This window comes from Amia ocellicauda (assembly GCF_036373705.1).
Source record: "Amia ocellicauda isolate fAmiCal2 chromosome 11 unlocalized genomic scaffold, fAmiCal2.hap1 SUPER_11_unloc_6, whole genome shotgun sequence".
NCBI classification, from domain to species: domain Eukaryota; kingdom Metazoa; phylum Chordata; class Actinopteri; order Amiiformes; family Amiidae; genus Amia; species Amia ocellicauda.
In genome coordinates this window covers 79382-104023 of record NW_027102664.1, presented here as the reverse complement: position 1 = coordinate 104023, position 24642 = coordinate 79382, and the positions used below count along the sequence as shown (strand labels likewise).

The window sequence follows — 24642 nt, the reverse complement described above, 5'->3', positions numbered from 1 at the left end:
CAGATGTTATAGCCTTATTTACAATACATGCACACAACACGCTCTGAGTCAATGAAAATAATCTGAAGACTTGCCTAAAAACTTGTTTAAATCGAATCGCTGATGTTGTTTCCGGACATTGTTGATCTTTAGTCTTAAATCGAAAGGTCAGTATGAGTCTGTCGAGCTGAAGACCAGACCTTCATACTTATACTGATGGCCACATGCCGGATCTGTTTGTAAGGCATTGTTCTGGTCTGGCCTTTGTGCCACCCTGTTACCAATTAACATATCAAAACCAACCAATAAAATGACACTGCATCAAATTTCAAATAGAAACCAAGATGGAGACGATCTCTCTCCTCTCTACTCTAAACTTTTATTAGAACCTTTTGGTCTCTCAAAAAAACATTTTTAAGCATCAAGACCTATAGTCAACAACCACTAAGAATATTTCAGGCCTTTATAAGCGCTAAAAAACAACCTGAGCCTAGAAAATAACTATAAAGATCAAAAATAACTAGCGCTTTTACAGTGATTTTTTTTTTTTTTTTTATAGCGATGCTTTGTTTGGTATTAAACAAGTCACAAACTACTCAGAACAGCGTTTATCCCCGCAAAAGAGATATTTGGGTTTATTTTACAAAGCTTATAAATTATATAGGTTAAAAGTATTCTGAATGTTTTGATATCACACGCCATACCAACTGTTGTCTTCTACACCTTACGGTAGCAACAAATCTAACTACTGCTTTACTTTAACAATAATAATGACGGCGACTACGACGACAACAAGAACAACAAGAACAACAACAACAACATCATCATCATCATCATCAGATTTTAATTAAAAGTGGCTACACCAGCGTTTACAATTTCAACCTGTCGACGGACGGACGCTCTGAGAGCACCGATTTCGGGCACTCCAATGAAGAAAAGCCACCCACCGCCTGAGGGGAACCACGAGGGCAAGCAGGACGAAAAGGGCCGGCCCAAAGCAGGCTGTTTCCACCCGGTTTCGAACCGGGGACCTTTCGCGCGTTAGGCAAATGTGATAACCGCTACACTACAGAAACTGACAACGCCGCCTCTTGCTTCAAACGGTTACCGTTGGAGCCTGCTGGTAAAACAGGCTCAGGCGTTTCAGGTCGGCTAGACTGTGAGATGGCGTCTGAAGTGCCGCGAAAGGATGCCATTTTCACAGACCTGTTTGGCATTGCTTAAGGGCACATCAGGACACTTCGGAAACTCTTTCAAAGGCAGGACGCCCTGCGCTCTGACAGTGCCTGCACTTAACCCAACAAGGTGATGCTGAATGGCTTGTTCAAACGGCTGGTGGTCTTCCGTCACCACCAGACTATGAGAGCTATACTGCGCCTTCAACTACATAAGAGTAGATAGTAGGGTTTTTTGGGCGCGGCCTATTTTGTTATGACGTATGCCCTAAGCTTATTAATATTCCTACGTCATAATTGGGGGGCGTGATTTTAGGTAGAGTTATTTCCTTAATTATTCCTACGTCATATCCGTCAGAAAGTGTGCACCCATAAAACCCTGAACAACAAGGCCACCCATAAATACCCCCACCCCTCTGAAGGCAACGCCCCGAAACTCTCCTCTCTATTTAAGAACCCGCGCTTCTTTTAGGCAATACCTCTTTAATTCTCAGCTTCTGAAACATCCCGCTTCTTCAACATGTCCAGCGACATCAACATGAAACCCCGCAAGAAACAATCCCGGGCAAGGGTTATTGTACTCACCAATTTGAAGATTGAACGCTCCTGGGTGTTGTTCTGGGGGGCTCGACGGGGTTACCGCTTTAAAAGGGATCCCAGCTATGTTGGAGTGGAGCTTCTTGCTTTGGGAGAGAAGGAGGGTACGTTGGAACCTTTTGAGACGGTAATTGAATACTCTTATGAGGACTGGTTGAAGGTGATGGCCTGGAGAGATCTGGGGCTTGTGGATAAGACTCTAGAAGGCTTGCAAGAGGGTCCAAGAGAATGCGAAATGGAGTCTCCGACTCAGGGTTTTGAAAGGTGTGAATGGGAAAGCTTGCAGAACTACGACAGACGACGTGTGGGGTTTTGGAGGGGGGTCTGACGGCTCAGGGGCTACTCTCTTCTAAGAGGGCGGTGTGTCGTGACGTAGTGAAGAGATAGGATAAAAGGTGCAACAATTCATTCATGGTTTAAAATTAAAGAGAATGTCTTACCCGAAAGCTGCGGACGTCGACAGGCTCTACAGGCCTCTTCAAACCCGGGATCACCCCTGGTTCTATTCCCCAGATTTTGTATACACTCTGGAACCCTTTGACTGTGGTTACTCTCCAAGACCTCAGACCCCGGTCCCTCAGGACGAAACAACATGCGGTGCGATGGATGTCCAAATGAGTCTCGGGGATCCCCAGCCTCTGGAGCTCATGGAGGGCCTCGATTTTGCCGAACTGTCTACCGTCTGTGCGTCTCAGGAGGGGGTCAGTCCAATGGATGGAGAAACACCCCACAAACCACCAGGCGACCCAATGAGCATCGGACTGTCCCGGGGGCGTGATGAAGACGCAGGATTTATGCCCGGGGTATGTGACCAAGTAAGCAGAGTGGTTAAAAGCACCCTGGTGTATATTCTGAGTGCTCTCATCGACCGAGCTCTGAAAGAAGTCTGTCGGGGGTGTGAAGTGAATCACCCCAGTCAGTTGAGACACAGTTGTTTGTTTGAACCAGACCGTTACTATTTCCTGTTCTATTTCAACGTGTTTTACAGAAGACTGAACAAACCGTGGCTGAAACCGGCACTAATCAAGGCGCTCTCTTACTCCCACATACATGTCACTGTGGGACAAGTCCAGAAAATCATAGATGAGATTTTGCTGGAGCTGAAAAAGGAGCCGTTTATAATAGAGAAACTTGGGCAGCTGCTCAATGACCTGGATGAGCCGAGTAGAAAAACCGCTGGCAAGCTAAAAGCTTATTTCTTCCGTAAAGAAGTTAAAGCTGGGGGCAGCGACGAAGAATTCGACATCTACGCCACTGATTCAGACTCTGACCTGAACTAAGGGACTTTGAACATGGGGAATGTTCTGGACTGGTTCTGCAACTGGTTCTGTCATCAACACTCTGCAGCTAACCTGAGAGCGCTATTACACCATGTGCTTGACAGAAAAGTAGCCAACGCGAGCCTTTTCTCTACAGATTTAACCATCGATGAGGATCAACTTTCAAACCTGGAAAAGTGAATGGCTGCTGTAACAAAGACCGGGGGGTACGAACACTGGGATGAAGGGCTCAAGGGGGCCAAGAATGATATTAGGCCATTTCATCAACATCTGTATGACCTTTTACTGAGCATGTTTAATACACCTCTGTTTAATTTTAAAATAGGTCATAATGTTGTTTTATTTACATATGTAACTGAGGTGTGTGCCTACAAGATAAAGAAACAGGTATATTTGTTGATATAGATCAAGTAACCAATCATCTGATTTCTTTTTGTCTGGACCGTAGAAAAAATTGTTGTGTATGTTATACTTTTCTCAAATGTCTTAAAAGGGGTATCTGCTCTCCTGAAGTTGAATAAAAAACCTTGTATAAAAACTTTGCGCATAGTGTGGGTCTGTGTGGTTATTTGACAGAATGACTCGGCAAGCTCCCCAAATGCAGGAACTATACTACAACCCAGCCAAGATTGGGGGTTTGGCGGGTAAGAAGGGTTTTCAAAGAGGACTCGCTGAGGCCGGAGTGAAGGTTAATGTTGTGGTTGTTTCAGAATGGTTACGGGAACAAGACGCCTATACCTTTCATAAACCTCTCAGGATTAAGTTTAAAAGAAACCGCGTATATGCAACTGACAGACTCACAATGGCAAATGGATCTAGTCGATATGTCAAATTTATCAAAACATAACAATGGTCACAAATTGATGTTGATGTGTATCGATGTGTTATCAAAATATGCCTGGGCTCGCATTCTACATAATAAAACAGGTCGGGCGGTCACAAGGGCCTTTGAGGATATATTGTCCAAGGGTCGATGTCCTAAAAAACTGCAGACTGATAAAGGAAAAGAGTTTCTCAACAGAGAATTTCAGAATCTACTGAAGAGACACAAAATACATCATTTCACCACCGGTAATGAGCTTAGGGCATCGGTAGTGGAGAGGTTTAACCGCACCATAAAGACCAAAATGTGGAGATATTTTACAGCGGTCAACACGTTCAAGTATTTTGATAAAGTTCAGGATTTTATCGATGCTTACAACCAAGGGTATCACACCAGTATTAAAATGAAGCCTATAGATGTTGATCAAAGTAATTCTTTTAAGGTCTATAAAAAATTATACGGACCATTTATTAAGAAGGGAAAAACTACTTATAAGTTCAACATCGGTGATGTGGTTCGCGTTTCAAAGCTAAGGAGTACTTTTGCCAATGGTTATGAAGAAACATTTTCTGACGAATATTTTACAGTTACCGAACAGTTGGCTAGAGACCCACCGGTGTACCGGTTAAAAGACTATGACGGGGAGAATATAGAAGGAACGTTTTACGAAGCTGAGTTACAAAAACTTATTGTGGGTAAAGACAGTGTATACAGAGTTGAAAAGATATTAGCTGAAAAAACCCAGAACCGGAAAAAATATGTGTTGATGAAATGGCTTGGATGGCCTGAAAAGTTCAATAGTTGGGTCCCGGAACAACAGGTTTGCGATATTCAATCCTTATAACAACTTGCCCGCGGGTGTGTTGTGGGCATTACTTTCGATACTCAAGATGGAATCAGGAGGCTTCTACGTGACTCTACCCAGTAACGCCTCTCTCGATATATACCCTAAAAATGAAATATCCAGTTACACGGTACAATTTGGAAAATCTATAGATCTAAGGGGGTCGTGGGAAGTGGGGTTGGCGGAAATACAGTATCCTTACACTTGGGCTGTTTTACAAGATAAGGATGCCACCTTCGCCATTTTTGATGATGTTAAAAAGAGTCAATGGACATTCACGATACAAGGAGGTTATTATGACAATGTGGATAAAATATTAGATGAGATGCATAAACAGTTCTCAGAAGGCACCCCCAACATCAAGCTATATTACAACCCTATTAAAAACAGAGTGTACAAGGTGTCAAAACCAGGTATTAGCATTCAAACCAGCGGCCAACTGGGGCGTATATTTGGGATCTATTCTGACACAGAGAGCAGGTTCTCAGAAGTGGTGGGGCGGCTTTTACACTCTTTATGTGTATACGGATATCATTACCCACCAGAGGGTCGGGGATAGTTATGTCCCCCTTTTGAGAAATGTACTTATTAAAGGTAAAAGCAATGACATGGTCACAATTACTTATGACAAGCCACACTACGTACCAGTCTCAAAGACCCAATTTGACAACATCACGATCGAAGTAAAATCGGATCAGAATATCAACGTACCCTTCCGCTTCAGTAAAGTTATTGTCAAACTACATTTTCGACCCCTGAAACAGTTTGTACATTATTAAAATGGCTACCTCGAGGGGTTATGTAGATCCTAGCGCCTATGTGGATTATTACAAGATGCAAGCCGGGAACGGCTTGCCCGGTTTTGTAGGAGCCCCCACAATGTATGGCGCCGGTCTAGGAGGACTCTTTCATGGTCTCTTTAGAATGGCCGTACCCCTGCTTAAGAGAGGCTTTGCTATAGCCAGACCCCACTTGAAATCAGCGGCTAAAAATATTGTTAGTGACGTGTTCACCAATGTTATGAACCGGGCAGCTAGCCATGAGCATCAGGAGGGTTCGGGTCTCATGGTAATGGCGAGGAGGGGGGGTAAAAGAAGAAACAGCATGTGTCCACCAGGGCGACGAAGATCCGTGGCTAACAAAAAACGAAGAATCTCTCATTCTCCAACATATCGTGGAAACACTCGGAGAAGGAAGCAGCACAAGAAAAAACCTGCAAAAAGAAAGTCTCAAAGAAAGAAAAATAGAGCCTCAGGATACATCTTTTAAACATGTCTTTTGTCCACAGTCTATCGGAAGAATGCGTCAAATCAGAACTGGATCTGTTTACAGTTCCATACACTCAAACGAGTATAGATAAGATCATATATGTAGAGATTCCCCCTCTTTCTGCAATTTCAGACATGGCCCCTCTGGAGTTTTTTATAGCTGGCAATGGCGAGGATTATATTGATTTGAAAAACACATTTATTTTAATTAACTGTAAAGTGACTGATTAGGATGGCGATGCAATCGAGAAGACGGCCAACGCTGGGGTCATCAATTTTCACAGGTGGATGTGACCCTGGGAGATCGGCTCATTAGTCAAAGCAGCAATACTTACCCCTATAGAGCCATGATGGAGTGTATCCTTAATTATAATGAGGAGACCCTAAGCAAACAGTTCAGCCTTTCTTCAAAGACATCCCGGAAGCTATGGACGACAAGGATCCAGAGGGACTCAATAAGGGTTTGCAAAAAAGAACGGCCTCTTCAACAGAAGGGAGGACCTTTGAGCTAATGGGGCATATCCATGCAGACATATTTTTCCAAGAAAAACTCATGCTCAACGGGGTAGACATTAAAATTAAAATGATCCGTAGTAAAAGTGCTTTTTGTCTGATGACCCCTGATACTGAAAAATATAAACTGACCATATTATCGGCCTCGCTGTTTGTGAAAAAAGTGTCCGTCTCCCCGGCGGTTAAACTAGGACACGCGCAGGCGTTAATGACGGCAAACGCCAAGTACCCGATCGAAAGAGTCTATATGAAAGTCCACAGTATCCCCGCAGGGACACGGGTGATGAACCAGGAAAATCTGTTTCTAGGACAGCTCCCAAAACAGGTTATTATAGGTCTCGAAGATAATGATGCATTTACCGGGGTTTACAACAAGAACCCCTTTAACTTTAAACATTATAACGCGGAATTTATAGCGTTGTACGTCGATGGTGTGCAGGTTCCATCCAGACCTTTTCAACCTGACTTTGAAAACGGCAATGCGGTTCGTGAATATGACAGTCTAGTACTGGCTACGGGTCGCCATCTCAAGGATCAAACTCTGCTGATCGATCGCCGGGAATACTGCAGCGGTTACACCCTGTACGGTTTCAACCTGACCCCTGACGAAGAGTGTGGACAACATTTTTCACTGATGAAGACGGGCAATATGCGTTTGGAGATGCGTTTCAAGCAGCCTCTACCACGCACTGTAAATATGGTCGTGTATGCAGTGTTTGACAACATTATTGAGGTGAATCAGAGGAGAAACGTTATGTATGATTATTATTAAAATGAACACCAGAGAGCTCAACCACATCATGAATGCCCTGGCCAGCTCACGGAAACTGTTTCAAGGAGTCTACACCTGCGATCAGCTGCCTAAATTTAAGATCAAGAATTTACCTGCAATGTACATAATCAACACACACCCTAAAAATATGCCCGGAGAACATTGGCTGGCTATTTATCTAAGGGAGGACCACCGTGGTGAATTTTTTGATTCCTATGCAAACCCCCCGGATTTCAGACCTTTCCCTCGGAAGATCAATAACTTTCTGCTCAACAACTGTCAAGAAACCATTTACAGCGGTCGTCAAGTACAAAGTCTTCAGACCTTCACTTGTGGTCAACACTGTGTGTTTTTCTTATATCATAGATCTAAAGGAAGGTCATACCCCGATATTATGGCCTTGTACAGTGAGGATTTAGGCCAAAATGATAAAAAAGTGGCAGAGTTTGTCAGGACACTGTGGACCCCCCCTTATAACACAATGACTTACGACCCTAGCCAGCCGTGTATACAGATGGGGTGTTCTTGTGAGGATTTTAAAAGATGTCATGCGTGTTAAGGTGAAAAAATAATGAAAACAGCCTTTGAATCATTAGTTTTGTTTTTATTCAACACAATTCTTATACAAAGCAGGGGTTATGGTATAAATAAATGTACAACATTTGAAAAATAAAAAATAAAAATAAAAAATTGTTTGTCGGGTCATTATTTACAGGGGAGACAAATAAAAACATGAGATTAATAAGCTTCCCAACGATGGATAGATCCTGAGGATGGTCGCTCAGCACGGACAGAGTAATGAGATATCGGAGTCAGATCAGGCTCCACCTCTTTACACAGACGGATTTTTTGTCGCGTTTCCTGGTTAGGAACTGTTGATTGGGGCATGTTCAGACAGGCCATCGCCTGTAGGAAAGCATTCCAGCCTACAGGTCGGCGACTATCGGGTACCTTATTAGTGCTAGTGACACTCTTCAACAAATCAAACATGTGTGAACCTTTGATCAGTTGTCCTTTAAAAACAAATTCACCCTGTTCATTCCAAGCCGTTACCCGCAGTTTCTGAACCATTTTGTGCAGGATATATTGTGCATGTCTTTTGCTTCTGGCCGGCATGTTTCTCAAAACATCCGTTACAACATCTCCCTCTGAACTCTCTACAGGTTCGGTCACCGCAACATCTTTATCAACCGTTCCCCCCGCATCAGCCCCAGAACCATTTTCTTGAGAGGCCATGGTTAAAGTTAAAATGTTTTGATCTTTTTCACCCTGTCTAACCAGACGGAGGTAGCGCTGTAACGTGTTGGTATACAACTGGGCTTTGGAATACTGATTTAAATCGGCCCTGGCCTGTATAGCTTTCATTTCAGAGTCCAGATTGTTTTCGGCCGTTTGTCTAATGGGCTCTGGCCCGACAACATTTTTTCTCAGTTTCTCAAGCTGCTCCTGAGGGATCAAAAACATTTTCTGAGCATATTCCATTATTAACCCACTCTGGAAGCTAGAAGACTGGTTAGGAAAGGCACGGCTATGCTCAACAGCGGTCCTATAAAACCCCCGGTTTGATTAATCTTCTTTCTTTTTCTTTTAATAGAATACTTCTTATTAGCGATGATCTTGATAACCGCTTTTTGTTTTTTGAGTTTAGAATGTTGAGAAGGGGTTAGGGGTATATTACCGCGTAAGATGTTAAAAGCTATTTCACACAGGGTCTCGATCAAATCCGAGGGGGCCCCTGCCAGCACAGCTTTCCTATGGCGCGGGCTCCTCTCAAATAACATTTGCAAAAGCGGCAGATTTCTTTTAATCCGAACAGACATTCTTATTTATTTCCTTTTCTTTAGCACATAGACTGCCGGCCAATCGTGCGGGCACAAACCTGTTCTTAGGCGAAAGTCTTCTGGGGTTTGTGCATTTAATTTCGCAATCAAGTACCCGTAGGGTTTTTTGGTGGCATCCTCAAATGCCTCCAAAAAGAACTTGGTCTGGTTAGGGTACATTTGACGAGCCAAGACGGTGACCTGTAGTTTATCTCTGGGGTTTTTAAAAAGAATTATATAATTGGCATATAAATTAATAGTGCGGCTTTTTTTACCTTGAAAAAATAGATTTTGAACTAAATAAATAATACTTTAATTCCTATGATGAGTGTACTTTGTGAAAGCTTTTTCCACTTCACTGTTGTCACCGGCCTGCTCCATCAGGTCATCAAGGATCACTAGGTTAGTTTGACCGGGCGGGAACAAGTCATCGCCACACAACGAGGCGGGGAGACCTTGCACAAATTTCAGATTATTTTTTTTCGAAGCCAAATCATCGTAGAGAGGTTGCCAGCAAGAGTAACACCACACTATGTTGTCAAGAGCTTGGGACACGGTTGCGTCCACATCTTCTATGATGTTCTTTATAAGATAGCTCTTCCCCGAATTGGAGGGACCGGCTATAATACAGGAGAAAGGGTGTTGAAGTCTGTTATCAAAACCACCGCTAATATCCATAAGGCAGAGTGGTATAATCAGTCTTCAACACTCTTTTATTGTACACCACTCTGAACCGTTTGTTTAGTGATCTATTTTCCAACGTGTACCCCTTTTTATTGTGATAGATCTGATTTCCGGCTGTAATAATCTCACGAGGAGGCGCGTCTTTCTCGTTACAAAACTTTCTACCAGGGTCGTCAGAGACTTGATGTTAATGAGCTTGTTGTTACAATGGTTCAGAGTGAAACCCTTAACTTTCATACAGGTCTTACCCGCAGCCGTTCTGTATGCGTAAGTCTTAGGACCCCCTGAAACAAACTCCACTATGTGGTCCTGAGGATCTAGTTCGCTCGTTAACTCCCCAAGGTAGTCCCCGAGGGGAGGGACCCAATCCCCTGGCCTGGTGACAAAGATTACAGAGTCAGTATCATGATAGAGCGTGCGTTCCTGCAACTGATCCATTAAGTTGTACAGTTCAAGCCGGGCGTAAGCCGTGGTAAAAACCGCTATGAAAACATTAACGTTCCCCTGTTTGGTGGGGAAATCTTTAGGGGCCCTCCACTGGACCTGTGCCACGTGGTCATTTAAGAATTGAAAGTGTGATACTGCATGTTGTTTGGAAAACATAAATTCTATGAACAGTTCAGGGGTTTTAATCAAGGTTGTGTTTAGACGGTAATTTCTTTCCCCAAACTTACCCCACAGACTGTTTAAAATCAGTTTGGACATTTGTCTCTTGGCGGGGTTTACAGTTATGTTCCCCGGCTCTAGACGGATCCCTTCCTTTTCAAAATATTGCTGAACGTATCGCTCTTTGGCCGCGGAGTCAACACACCATGAGGGATAGCCCGATGCCTCCTGTTTCCCTTTCAGATGGGTCATAATGTAATCAGCAAAAAGAGTATCAGTTTTTTCAGAAAAATGCCAAACCTCATACACCTTACCGACTCTGTAACCTTTCTCCACCGCCTTGTCAAGCTCAATGCTACACCAGACACCCGTCAGCGCTCTCTCTTCATCACTGTGCAGACAAGAGGTAGTTTGATTTTCAGTTTCCACACACGTTCTACACAGAGGGAACATCAATTTTCCCGAACACCTGTAAGGCAACACGGGTAAGAACAGCTCGCGAGGAGGGTACATGGTGACTTTGATCAAACTAAAGTAATGTCCGATTTCGAGAAAGTCACGATAAACAATGGTTGGACGCCCCACCGGGTACATTTTGGTCTTGTTGACATAAGGGTACAGACTGGTGAAATCATAGTAATCTACTCTCTCACCCTCCTTTACCTCATAATGTAAACAGAGGGCATTGGTACAACCCCCAAATAACGCATCCCGGGGCTCTAGACATTCAGGAAAGTCCAAGGTTTCCATAAACCGTTGTACCCCCGCATCCTGTTGCTTCAGGGTCGTCCACTCGTGTTCCCAAATCACCAGCACGTTCAAACCATAGGTGTTTTTTAAAGTTTCAATTCGTTCCTGGAAATCATAGTACATATCACCGCAGAGTTTTAGTGTTACGGGGTTAAAGGTGTTTGGGTCGAAGCACTGAGGACAGCCATGGTAAATACAACCGGCAAACTCATAAGCGGTACGCCGCCCGGACACGTCGCTAAAACCGTCTAAGTAGTAAGGCCCCATTTTTACTTCCCCTTGATTTAAAGCATGTCTGATGAAGATGTTATCCCGGGCACTCAGGTATTCCACCCACTGTATGAAGACAGTCGAAAAGTTCTTTTGTCTAGCACGATAGTTGTCAGAAGTGGTGACCGCTATAGTGTTTTTCTGCAAGAAATTGGACCGATACATTTTCATGCAGAGAGACGCTATGGTCACACTTTGCAAAGGGTTGAGACCCGATGTGTTGATAACCTCGGCGCGGAAACGCACACAGGCTTCTTTAAGGATCACCACATCATTTTTATAATAAGCGGCCATCTCTTCTCGGAAATCAAAAACACCTCCCTTAACCGTATTGTACCATTTAAAGAATTCCTCCCTCTCATGAGACATCATAGTATCAACCCCATAATAAGAGGCGGGCGGGTAGGACCCTTGATAATTTTGAGTGTCCTTAGTATTAAAAAAATGGCAGAACCAACCTTTCTTCTGAGCCTCAAAACCCAGAGCCTTAGGCAAAGCGCTCAATTTCATGGGGAGGAAATTTAACAAGTCTATGTAACGTTAGTTGAAAGCTTCGTCGGTGAAACACATGATCTTGCTACCCTGAGCTATTATTTTTGGGGTCACCCCATTTTCCACCAGATACTTCATCAAAATGTAAGAATCATAACCCTTAGCATTGTGGGCAATAAATGTGTAATTGAGGTATTTTGGACCTCGATACCGCGTAAAGAAATCCCTGACACAACTCTCACCGCTAGCTGACCACTCACGATCCAACATGTCAATACAGTGTATATAATTAGCAACGTGGACCCCGTTTTCTTGCCGGCATTCAAAATCAAAAAAGACATACCAGTTGTGCGGCGGCTCCTTTTTAACCGGCTGAATAAAGCACTGGTGTTCGGACCCCGGGGTTAAATCAGCATTACAGATCCTGCATCTCGGCTCCAGACATTTGTGTGGTTTAACCTCATGAAAACGGTACTGGAGGCAACACTGCGGGCAACATTTAGTTTGATCACAATAACTCCATTTTTTAACCCCTCTCAGCAGCGGCCCTCTGTACCTTATGCTCGGAAAAACAGAACGCTGAGAGACAAATCCTTAAGCAATCTTTACATCGGATGGTAGGGGCCAAACCCTTACGACATTGCGGATTGAAACAGACGTTACAGTAACCGTCACAGCGGTGCTTAAGCTTATCATTGAAGGCCTTATAACACCAATGACAAACATACGAACAACCCAAAAAAGCCGTCAAACTCTTTATTCCAAAGTAATGACTATCACTTAGGAAGAGAAACAGTGTCTGTGTATGGGTTTCAGGATGTGTCTGAAATTTCACAAATACTTTCCTTTACCTCACAACGGAACCACACAACAATTTTTAAAGACAACAACTCCTCAAACTTGGTGATGTCTGAAAAGGCAACCATCTGTTGAGAGTTTAAGCCGGCCCTCTGATGAAGCATTAAAGCCTCTTGCAGAGCTTGGGGTTCAGGCATGTCGGGGGTGAGTAGTTTTATTAAACTGTAAGCAAAACAGAGCTTATTGTCCCCACTGGAACTCACCACTAATTGCCTGAGCTTGGTCCTAATTATGTCGTTCTTCAAGCATTTCGACAGTCTTCTAAGCGCCCCACCCTCAGGGTTACGAACCACATTCATTACCAGAGACAGACTTTCATCAGCTAAGATGGCTGCGTTACTTTGCAATAACGCTTCGATTTTAGCCAGACGTCTAAATTATCTCCACTCAGCATTACAGATAGGTTGCTAAACAAATCATCCCCTCTGAGTTCTAACTGTACAACATCTCGAGGTCTGACCCTTTCAGCAACCTGTTCAAGCATTTTCTGCAAGGCCTCGTGTATGTTGACAAATATTTCTGCATAATTGTCACAATTTAAAAGTTCTGCAAAATTAAAACGCTGAATCATTTCAAAATTGTTATAGGCCGGTCTATCTATAATCACGGGATCACTGGTACTCTTGGACACATCATCATTTTGAACAAAGCCTTCACCCCCTACATTCTCACAGAGCATGTCCTCCACAGCCTTATCAGTCTCAGAACCCTCCACATTCCGAACACCCCCACTGCTGACATCTACAAAACCGCCTTTTTGAGGAAGCTCATTTAAAGCCTGTAAAAGTCCTTCAAAGATATCCAAGACCCTCCTCTATAGTGATGGCTGCTTCTGCCGCCATCCTGTGTTCTAATTGTCTCAAATCATTTATAAAAGGGGCAGAATTTGGTTGGGGTAGCTCCTCCAAAGCCTCCACCATTTCAAACAAATCGGGGTGAACTAGGGGGTGAACCTCTATAAGCGCTACCGGTGGGAGGTGGTTATTTAGATCATTGACCATCTGTAACAGGTCGGGGTTCACCGGTAATTCTGTTAATTCACATTCTATCGGTGGTAATTGGGGGTTATTTAAATCATTTATCATTTGTAATAGTTCCAGGTTCATTGGGACATCAGAGGAGTTCACAACAGGGCCGGGGATGTTCTCTCGGGAAGGTCTTTTTGGGGCCCTAGCTTGTTCATAATCCTTTAGTTTGTGAGTTCTTTTACCAAGTCAGGACATTTTTTAATTTATTTTTTATTTTTCCAACAACCCACAATAGTAAGGCGTTTTGTGTCTATTAAAACATTAAATACGGTACAATTCGTTAGTAAGGGTATTAATAAGGGTGTTTTGGCTCTCTATCAGCAGGTTTTGCCCCACTAACACAAGTCTTTGATTTTGTAACAAAGTATGTAGCAACTCATGCCGACCTTCAGGAAGAAGCTCCGGGGGCTGGTGGCCTGGCTCAGCTTCAAAGGATGGTCGCTCCGGTAAATCTCGGTCGAAGGAGGCAAGGAGCGAGTGTATACTCATGGACGGAGACCAAGAAGGCCTTTGCGGTGACACCCTGGCCAAGCGCGGGGTACTGTTCCGCGTTTCTGTAGCCAAGAAACGGGTCTGGGGGGACGATGTTGAAACCAGGCCGTCGTTGGGTGGTGTGTCAGCCCTGACTGACGGCGACCCCTGAGGTTGTTGGATGCCTGTATTTGTTCCGCCCGACAATGCGGCGGGCTGAATCTGGGGTGTTGAATTACCCCCAGAAGGCTGTGGCCTGAGTAGATGTTGGGGGGTCTCCAAGACCACCGTGGGGGATCCTCTCGGTGATCTCACCGGGAAAGATGTTTGATCCCACTTAGACGGGGTAATTGTCATCAATAGCTCATTCACAGAATGACTATCCCAAGAGTCTTGGGAAGAATAAAAATATACATTACATTTACATCTTTAAACGGCGACAGAAATCAAACTTAAAACAACATGTCCAGGACATTCAAAACCTTTAGCTTTTTTAGACCTTTGAAAATAGCCTTAGACATTCACTACAACGCCTTATTATTTACAGACAATATACTTATTAGGACTTGATAATAAATTTAAAACAGAGAAGCCGCTGTAAATAAACTGTTTCTTAAATGTTTCTTTAAAAACTGTAATATTGTTAATAAAACACACACACACACAACAACATTTCATTTTTAAACGAACCTTCCAAGTGTAAACGCTTCCTGATCCCGGGACTTCCTGTTTCACAAACGTTTTCACGATCTGTTTAAATATTAAATACAATGAACACCTTCAAGCCTTTTCCTACAACCACTTTAAAACAGAAGTATAATAGCGGGAGATAAGCCAAACAACTTACTAAACCCTTTCGGACGGCTTTACTTCCTAACCAGACGGTACGGCAATCGGTCATTTCTAAACACGTTCCCCAGAAACAAGCCTAGACCTGTCCGGACTTCTAAAGATCTTTCCCAGAACCCCCAGCCCTACAGGAAACGGTCACCCATCGCTTAAATATTAGCCCTCAACGGGCAAACAAAGCCCTTTTAAAAACATTAAAGTTTGAAAGATCTTACTTACCTCCACAGAATAATCGTTTCTTATGTTTTTCGGCTGGTTTAGCTTTTTGCACCGCTGTGAAGGTAAGAGACATGTTTAACCTTTAACCACACCGCTTTATAAAAAGCTTTAACCTCTTACAGGCTGCAGATATATACTCACAGCTATCAGATACCGGGGCTGACGGCCTTTCAGATTCTTGAAAGGTTACGGTTCTCGAAGGTAAAACGAAACAAGCCCTCGATGTGGAAGGCCTTTCGTTGTCTCGAACCACATTTCTTAATACTGTTAGACAGGATAATTTTTTTAAATTAACAAAACTGGACTCAAACATCTTACAGAATCGTTATACAAACAAACAGGGGTTTAGTTCTTACCCGGTCGGCAGACAGCCTGTCTAGGGATAACCACTTCTCTTGGTCGATCCTCGGAGACATTAATCACAGGCCTTTCGATAGTTTCTGTGTAATTAAAGAGACCGGCATTAATATATATTAAAACGTTTTCATAACTCTAATGAGCCGCTTCAAAACCACACACACCCATGCATAAGAACCCATGAGCGCAAACACAAAATTCTTACCGTCGTTGTTCCAGATGATCTCCTCAGCGTTGGAATGAACTCCTGTTGACTGGCTGAAAAATAATTTTACAGAACTTAAAACAGATGTTATAGCCTTATTTACAATACATGCACACAACACGCTCTGAGTCAATGAAAATAATCTGAAGACTTGCCTAAAAACTCGTTTAAATCGAATCGCTGATGTTGTTTCCGGACATTGTTGATCTTTAGTCTTAAATCGAAAGGTCAGTATGAGTCTGTCGAGCTGAAGACCAGACCTTCATACTTATACTGATGGCCACATGCCGGATCTGCTTGTAAGGCATTGTTCTGGTCTGGCCTTTGTGCCGCCCTGTTACCAATTAACATATCAAAACCAACCAATAAAATGACACTGCATCAAATTTCAAATAGAAACCAAGATGGAGACGATCTCTCTCCTCTCTACTCTAAACTTTTATTAGAACCTTTTGGTCTCTCAAAAAAACATTTTTAAGCATCAAGACCTATAGTCAACAACCACTAAGAATATTTCAGGCCTTTATAAGCACTAAAAAACAACCTGAGCCTAGAAAATAACTATAAAGATCTAAAATAACTAGCGCTTTTACAGTGATTTTTTTTTTTTTTTAATAGCGATGCTTTGTTTGGTATTAAACAAGTCACAAACTACTCAGAACAGCGTTTATCCCCGCAAAAGAGATATTTGGGTTTATTTTACAAAGCTTATAAATTATATAGGTTAAAAGTATTCTGAATGTTTTGATATCACACGCCATACCAACTGTTGTCTTCTACACCTTACGGTAGCAACAAATCTAACTACTGCTTTACTTTAACAATAATAATGACGGCGACCACGATGACAACAAGAACAACAACAACAAGAACAACAACAACAACATCATCATCATCATCATCATCAGATTTTAATTAAAAGTGGCTACACCAGCGTTTACAATTTCAACCTGTCGACGGACGGACGCTCTGAGTGCATCGATTGCGGGCACTCCAATGAAGAAAAGACACCCACCGCCTCCGGGGAACCACGAGGGCAAGCATGACGAAAAGGGCCAGCCCACAGTAGGCTGTTTCCACCCGGTTTCGAACCGGGGACCTTTCGCGCGTTAGGCGAACGTGATAACCGCTACACTACGGAAACTGACACCGCTGCCTCTTGCTTCAAATGGTTACCGTTAAAGCCTGCTGGTAAAACGGGCTCAGGTGTTTCAGGTCGGCTAGGCTGTGAGATGGCGTCTGAAGTGCGGCGAAAGGATGCCATTTTCACTGACCTGTTTGGCATTGCTAAAGGGCACATCAGGACACTTCGGAAACTCTTTTAAAGGCAGGACGCCCTGCGCTCTGACAGTGCCTGCACTTAACCCAACAAGATGATGCTGAATGGCTTGTTCAAACGTCTGGTGGTCTTCCTTCACCACCAGACTATCAGAGCTATTGTGCCTTCTACACCTTACGGTAGCAACAAATCTAACTACTGCTTTACTTTAACATTAATAATGACGGCGACTACGACGACAACAAGAATAACAACAACAACATCTTCATCATCAGATTTTAATTAAAAGTGGCTACACCAGCGTTTACAATTTCAACCTGTCGACGGACGGACGCTCTGAGTGCACCGATTTCGGGACACTTCGGAAACTCTTTCAAAGGAAGAACGCCCTGAGCTATGACGAGACTTACACTTACCCTAACAAGGTGATGCTCAATGGCTTGTTCAAACAGCTGCTGCTCGTCTTGTGCCACCATCAGACAATCACAAAGCTATTGTGCCTTCTACACCTTACGGTAGCAACAAATCTAACTACTGCTTTACTTTAACAATAATAATGACGGCGACCACGACGACAACAAGAAAAACAAAAGAACAACAACAACAACAAGAACAAGAACAACAACATCATCATCATCATCATCATATTTTAATTAAAAGTGGCTACACCAGCGTTTACAATTTCAACCTGTCGACGGACGGACGCTCTGAGTGCACCGATTTCGGGACACTTAGGATACTCTATCAAAGGCAGGTCGCCCTGCGCTCTGACAGTGCCTGCACTCAGCCCAACAAGGTGATGCTGAATGGCTTGTTCAAACGGCTGGAGGTCTTCCGTCACCACCAGACTATCAGAGCTATACTGCGCCTTCGACTACATAAGAGTAACAGCAATGTCGCTGATCCTGCTACGGTCGTATTGTAACAGCTACAACATGTATCGATTTTAAAAGTGTGAGTTCCAGCGCCTCGCAAAGCTACCCTTCTGCGATCGTTTGTTCTCAAGGTCAGGATTTCTTGCCACTCCGAGGAAGAGAAAACGACGGCCGGCCTTGGGGCAGAGAGATGGCGACGGGTAACATGGCACTGGCACGCGTGCACCGCGGGTTGTTTCCGCCCGGTTTCGAACCGGGGACCTTTCGCGTGTGAGGCGAACGTGATAGCCACTACACTACGGAAAACGACCCGTCCTGGCGTTTCGAATGGCTCCCATCGAAGCAGGCTGATAAAACGCGCACAGGCGTTTCCCGTGGGCCAGCCTGTGAGATAAAGGTTTCTATTTTCACTGACCTATTTTGCATTGCTAAAGGGCACATCAGGACACTTTGGAAACTCTTTCAAAGGCAGGACGCCCTGCGCTCTGACAGTGCCTGCACTTAGCCCAACAAGGTGATGCTGAATGGCTTGTTCAAACGTCTGGTGGTCTTCCTTCACCACCAGACTATCAGAGCTATTGTGCCTTCTACACCTTACGGTAGCAACAAATCTAACTACTGCTTTACTTTAACAATAATAATGACGGCGACTACGACGACAACAAGAACAACAAGAACAACAACAACAACATCATCATCATCATCATCATCAGATTTTAATTAAAAGTGGCTACACCAGCGTTTACAATTTCAACCTGTCGACGGACGGACGCTCTGAGAGCACCGATTTCGGGCACTCCAATGAAGAAAAGCCACCCACCGCCTGCGGGGAACCACAAGGGCAAGCAGGACGAAAAGGGCCGGCCCAAAGCAGGCTGTTTCCGCCCGGTTTCGAACCGGGGACCTTTCGCGCGTTAGGCGAATGTGATAACCGCTACACTACGGAAACTGACAACGCCGCCTCTTGCTTCAAACGGTTACCGTTGGAGCCTGCTGGTAAAACGGGCTCAGGCGTTTCAGGTCGGCTAGACTGTGAGATGGCGTCTGAAGTGCCGCGAAAGGATGCCATTTTCACAGACCTGTTTGGCATTGCTAAAGGGCACATCAGGACACTTCGGAAACTCTTTCAAAGGCAGGACGCCCTGCGCTCTGACAGTGCCTGCACTTAACCCAACAAGGTGATGCTGAATGGCTTGTTCAAACGGCTGGTGGTCTTCCGTCACCACCAGACTATGAGAGCTATACTGCGCCTTCAACTACATAAGAGTAGATAGTAGGGTTTTTTGGGCGCGGCCTATTTTGTTATGACGTATGCCCTAAGCTTATTAATATTCCTACGTCATAATTGGGGGGCGTGATTTTAGGTAGAGTTATTTCCTTAATTATTCCTACGTCATATCCGTCAGAAAGTGTGCACCCATAAAACCCTGAACAACAAGGCCACCCATAAATACCCCCACCCCTCTGAAGGCAACGCCCCGAAACTCTCCTCTCTATTTAAGAACCCGCGCTTCTATTAGACAATACCTCTTTAATTCTCAGCTTCTGAAACATCCCGCTTCTTCATCATGTCCAGCGACATCAACATGAAACCCCGCAAGAAACAATCCCGGGCAAGGGTTCCTGTACTCACCAATTTGAAGATTGAACGCTCCTGGGTGTTGTTCTGGGGGGCTCGACGGGGTTACCGCTTTAAAAGGGATCCCAGCTATGTTGGAGTGGAGCTTCTTGCTTTGGGAGAGAAGGAGGGTACGTTGGAACCTTTTGAGACGGTAATTGAATACTCTTATGAGGACTGGTTGAAGGTGATGGCCTGGAGAGATCTGGGGCTTGTGGATAAGACTCTAGAAGGCTTGCAAGAGGGTCCAAGAGAATGCGAAATGGAGTCTCCGACTCAGGGTTTTGAAAGGTGTGAATGGGAAAGCTTGCAGAACTACGACAGACGACGTGTGGGGTTATGGAGGGGGGTCTGACGGCTCAGGGGCTACTCTCTTCTAAGAGGGTGGTGTGTCGTGATGTAGTGAAGAGATAGGATAAAAGGTGCAACAATTCATTCATGGTTTAAAATTAAAGAGAATGTCTTACCCGAAAGCTGCGGACGTCGACAGGCTCTACAGGCCTCTTCAAACCCGGGATCACCCCTGGTTCTATTCCCCAGATTTTGTATACACTCTGGAACCCTTTGACTGTGGTTACTCTCCAAGACCTCAGACCCCGGTCCCTCAGGACGAAACAACATGCGGTGCGATGGATGTCCAAATGAGTCTCGGGGATCCCCAGCCTCTGGAGCTCATGGAGGGCCTCGATTTTGCCGAACTGTCTACCGTCTGTGCGTCTCAGGAGGGGGTCAGTCCAATGGATGGAGAAACACCCCACAAACCACCAGGCGACCCAATGAGCATCGGACTGTCCCGGGGGCGTGATGAAGACGCAGGATTTTTGCCCGGGGTATGTGACCAAGTAAGCAGAGTGGTTAAAAGCACCCTGGTGTATATTCTGAGTGCTCTCATCGACCGAGCTCTGAAAGAAGTCTGTCGGGGGTGTGAAGTGAATCACCCCAGTCAGTTGAGACACAGTTGTTTGTTTGAACCAGACCGTTACTATTTCCTGTTCTATTTCAACGTGTTTTACAGAAGACTGAACAAACCGTGGCTGAAACCGGCACTAATCAAGGCGCTCTCTTACTCCCACATACATGTCACTGCGGGACAAGTCCAGAAAATCATAGATGAGATTTTGCTGGAGCTGAAAAAGGAGCCGTTTATAATAGAGAAACTTGGGCAGCTGCTCAATGACCTGGATGAGCCGAGTAGAAAAACCGCTGGCAAGCTAAAAGCTTATTTCTTCCGTAAAGAAGTTAAAGCTGGGGGCAGCGACGAAGAATTCGACATCTACGCCACTGATTCAGACTCTGACCTGAACTAAGGGACTTTGAACATGGGGAATGTTCTGGACTGCTTCTGCAACTGGTTCTGTCATCAACACTCTGCAGCTAACCTGAGAGCGCTATTACACCATGTGCTTGACAGAAAAGTAGCCAACGCGAGCCTTTTCTCTACAGATTTAACCATCGATGAGGATCAACTTTCAAACCTGGAAAAGTTAATGGCTGCTGTAACAAAGACCGGGGGGTACGAACACTGGGATGAAGGGCTCAAGGGGGCCAAGAATGATATTAGGCCATTTCATCAACATCTGTATGACCTTTTACTGAGCATGTTTAATACACCTCTGTTTACTTTTAAAATAGGTCATATTGTTGTTTTATTTACATATGTAACTGAGGTGTGTGCCTACAAGATAAAGAAACAGGTATATTTGTTGATATAGATCAAGTAACCAATCATCTGATTTCTTTTTGTCTGGACCGTAGAAAAAATTGTTGTGTATGTTATACTTTTCTCAAATGTCTAAAAAGGGGTATCTGCTCTCCTGAAGTTGAATAAAAAACCTTGTATAAAAACTTTGCGCATAGTGTGGGTCTGTGTGGTTATTTGACAGAATGACTCGGCAAGCTCCCCAAATGCAGGAACTATACTACAACCCAGCCAAGATTGGGGGTTTGGCGGGTAAGAAGGGTTTTCAAAGAGGACTCGCTGAGGCCGGAGTGAAGGTTAATGATGTGGTTGTTTCAGAATGGTTACGGGAACAAGACGCCTATACCTTACATAAACCTCTCAGGATTAACTTTAAAAGAAACCGCGTATATGCAACTGACATAGATTCACAATGGCAAATGGATCTAGTCGATATGTCAAATTTATCAAAACATAACAATGGTCACAAATTGATGTTGATGTGTATCGATGTGTTATCAAAATATGCCTGGGCTCGCATTCTACATAATAAAACAGGTCGGGCGGTGACAAGGGCCTTTGAGGATATATTGTCCCAGGGTCGATGTCCTAAAAAACTGCAGACTGATAAAGGAAAAGAGTTTCTCAACAGAGAATTTCAGAATCTACTGAAGAGACACAAAATACATCATTTCACCACCGGTAATGAGCTTAGGGCATCGGTATTGGAGAGGTTTAACCGCACCATAAAGACCAAAATGTGGAGATATTTTACAGCGGTCAACACGTTCAAGTATTTTGATAAAGTTCAGGATTTTATCGATGCTTACAACCAAGGGTATCACACCAGTATTAAAATGAAGCCATTAGATGTTGATCAAAGTAATTCTTTTAAGGTCTATAAAAAATTATACGGACCATTTATTAAGAAGGGAAAAACTACTTATTAGTTCAACATCGGTGATGTGGTTCGCGTTTCAAAGCTAAGGAGTACTTTTGCCAAAGGTTATGAACAAACATTTTCTGACGAATATTTTACAGTTACCGAACAGTTGGCTAGAGACCCCCCCGTGTACCGGTTAAAAGACTATGACAGGGAGGATATAGAAGGAACGTTTTACGAAGCCGAGTTACAAAAAATTATTGTGGGTAAAGACAGTGTATACAGAGTTGAAAAGATATTAGCTGAAAAAACCCAGAACCGGAAAAAATATGTGTTGATGAAATGGCTTGGATGGCCTGAAAAGTTCAATAGTTGGGTCCCGGAACAACAGGTTTGCGATATTCAATCCTTATAACAACATGCCCGCGGGTGTGTTGGGGGCATTACTTTCGATTCTCAAGATGGAATCAGGAGGCTTCTACGTGACTCTACCCAGTAATGCCTCTCTCGATATATATCCTAAAAATGAAATATCCAGTTACACGGTACAATTTGGAAAATCTATAGATCTAAGGGGGTCGTGGGAAGTGGGGTTGGCGGAAATACAGTATCCTTACACTTGGGCTGTTTTACAAGATAAGGATGCCACCTTCGCCATTTTTGATGATGTTAAAAAGAGTCAATGGACATTCACGATACAAGGAGGTTATTATGACAATGTGGATAGATGAGATGCATAAACAGTTCTCAGAAGGCACCCCCAACATCAAGCTATATTACAACCCTATTAAAAACAGAGTGTACAAGGTGTCAAAACCAGGTATTAGCATTCAAACCAGCGGCCAACTGGGGCGTATATTTGGGTTCTATTCTGACACAGAGAGCAGGTTCTCAGAAGTGGTGGGGCGGCTTTTACACTCTTTATGTGTATACGGATATCATAACCCACCAGAGGGTCGGGGATAGTTATGTCCCCCTTTTGAGAAATGTACTTATTAAAGGTAAAAGCAATGACATGGTCACAATTACTTATGACAAACCACACTACGTACCAGTCTCAAAGACCCACTTTGACAACATCACGATCGAAGTATAATCGGATCAGAATATCAACGTACCCTTCCGCTTCGGTAAAGTTAATGTCAAACTACATTTTCGACCCCTGAAACAGTGTGTACATTATTAAAATGGCTACCTCGAGGGGTTATGTAGATCCTAGCGCCTATGTGGATTATTACAAGATGCAAGATGGAACGGCTTGCCCGGTATTGTAGGAGCCCCCACAATGTATGGCGCCGGTCGAGGAGGACTCTTTCGTGGTCTCTTTAGAATGGCCATACCCCTGCTTAAGAGAGGCTTTGCTATAGCCATACCCCACTTGAAATCAGCGGCTAAAAATATTGTTAGTGACGTGTTCACCAATGTTATGAACCGGGCAGCTAGCCATGAGCATCAGGAGGGTTCGGGTCTCATGGTAATGGCGAGGAAGGGGGGTAAAAGAAGAAACAGCATGTGTCCACCAGGGGGCGACAAAGATCCGTGGCTAACAAAAAACGAAGAATCTCTCATTCTCCAACATATCGTGGAAACACTCGGAGAAGGAAGCAGCACAAGAAAAAACCTGCATAAAGAAAGTATCAAAGAAAGAAAAATAGAGCCTCAGGATACATCTTTTAAACATGTCTTTTGTCCACAGTCTATCGGAAGAATGCGTCAAATCAGAACTGGATCTGTTTACAGTTCCATACACTCAAACGAGTATAGATAAGAGCATATATGTAGAGATTCCCCCTCTTTCTGCAATTTCAGACACGGCCCCTCTGGAGTTTTTTATAGCTGGCAATGGCGAGGATTATATTGATTTGAATAACACATTTATTTTAATGAACTGTAAAGTGACTGATGAGGATGGCGATGCAATCGAGAAGACGACCAACGCTGGGGTCATCAATTACCCGGTGGCCACCATGTTTTCACAGGTGGATGTGACCCTGGGAGATCGGCTCATTAGTCAAAGCAGCAATACTTACCCCTATAGAGCCATGATGGAGTGTATCCTTAATTATAGTGAGGAGACCCTAAGCAAACAGTTCAGCCCCGGCCTTTTCTTCAAAGACATCCCGGAAGCTATGGACGACAAGGATCCAGAGGGACTCAATAAGGGTTTGCAAAAAAGAACGGCCTCTTCAACAGAAGGGAGGACCTTTGAGCTAATGGGGCATATCCATGCAGACATATTTTTCCAAGAAAAACTCATGCTCAACGGGGTAGACATTAAAATTAAAATGATCCGTAGTAAAAGTGCTTTTTGTCTGATGACCCCTGATACTGAAAAATATAAACTGACCATATTATCGGCCTCGCTGTTTGTGAAAAAAGTGTCCGTCTCCCCGGCGGTTAAACTAGGACACGCGCAGGCGTTAATGACGGCAAACGCCAAGTACCCGAT

The 24642-nt window shown here is 43.9% G+C and overlaps 4 non-coding genes across 4 annotated transcripts; all 4 read right to left on the bottom strand.

Moving 5' to 3' along the window:
- Positions 1–982: 982 nt before the first annotated feature.
- Positions 983–1055, bottom strand: trnav-aac (transfer RNA valine (anticodon AAC)). The gene has a single exon. It is a non-coding gene; the product is annotated as a tRNA-Val (tRNA).
- Positions 1056–16931: 15876 nt separating this feature from the next.
- Positions 16932–17004, bottom strand: trnav-aac (transfer RNA valine (anticodon AAC)). The gene has a single exon. It is a non-coding gene; the product is annotated as a tRNA-Val (tRNA).
- A 1243-nt stretch (positions 17005–18247) lies between these two features.
- On the bottom strand, positions 18248–18321 carry trnav-cac (transfer RNA valine (anticodon CAC)). The gene has a single exon. It is a non-coding gene; the product is annotated as a tRNA-Val (tRNA).
- Positions 18322–18890: 569 nt separating this feature from the next.
- On the bottom strand, positions 18891–18963 carry trnav-aac (transfer RNA valine (anticodon AAC)). Its single transcript has one exon. It is a non-coding gene; the product is annotated as a tRNA-Val (tRNA).
- Between the last annotated feature and the right edge of the window lie 5679 nt (positions 18964–24642).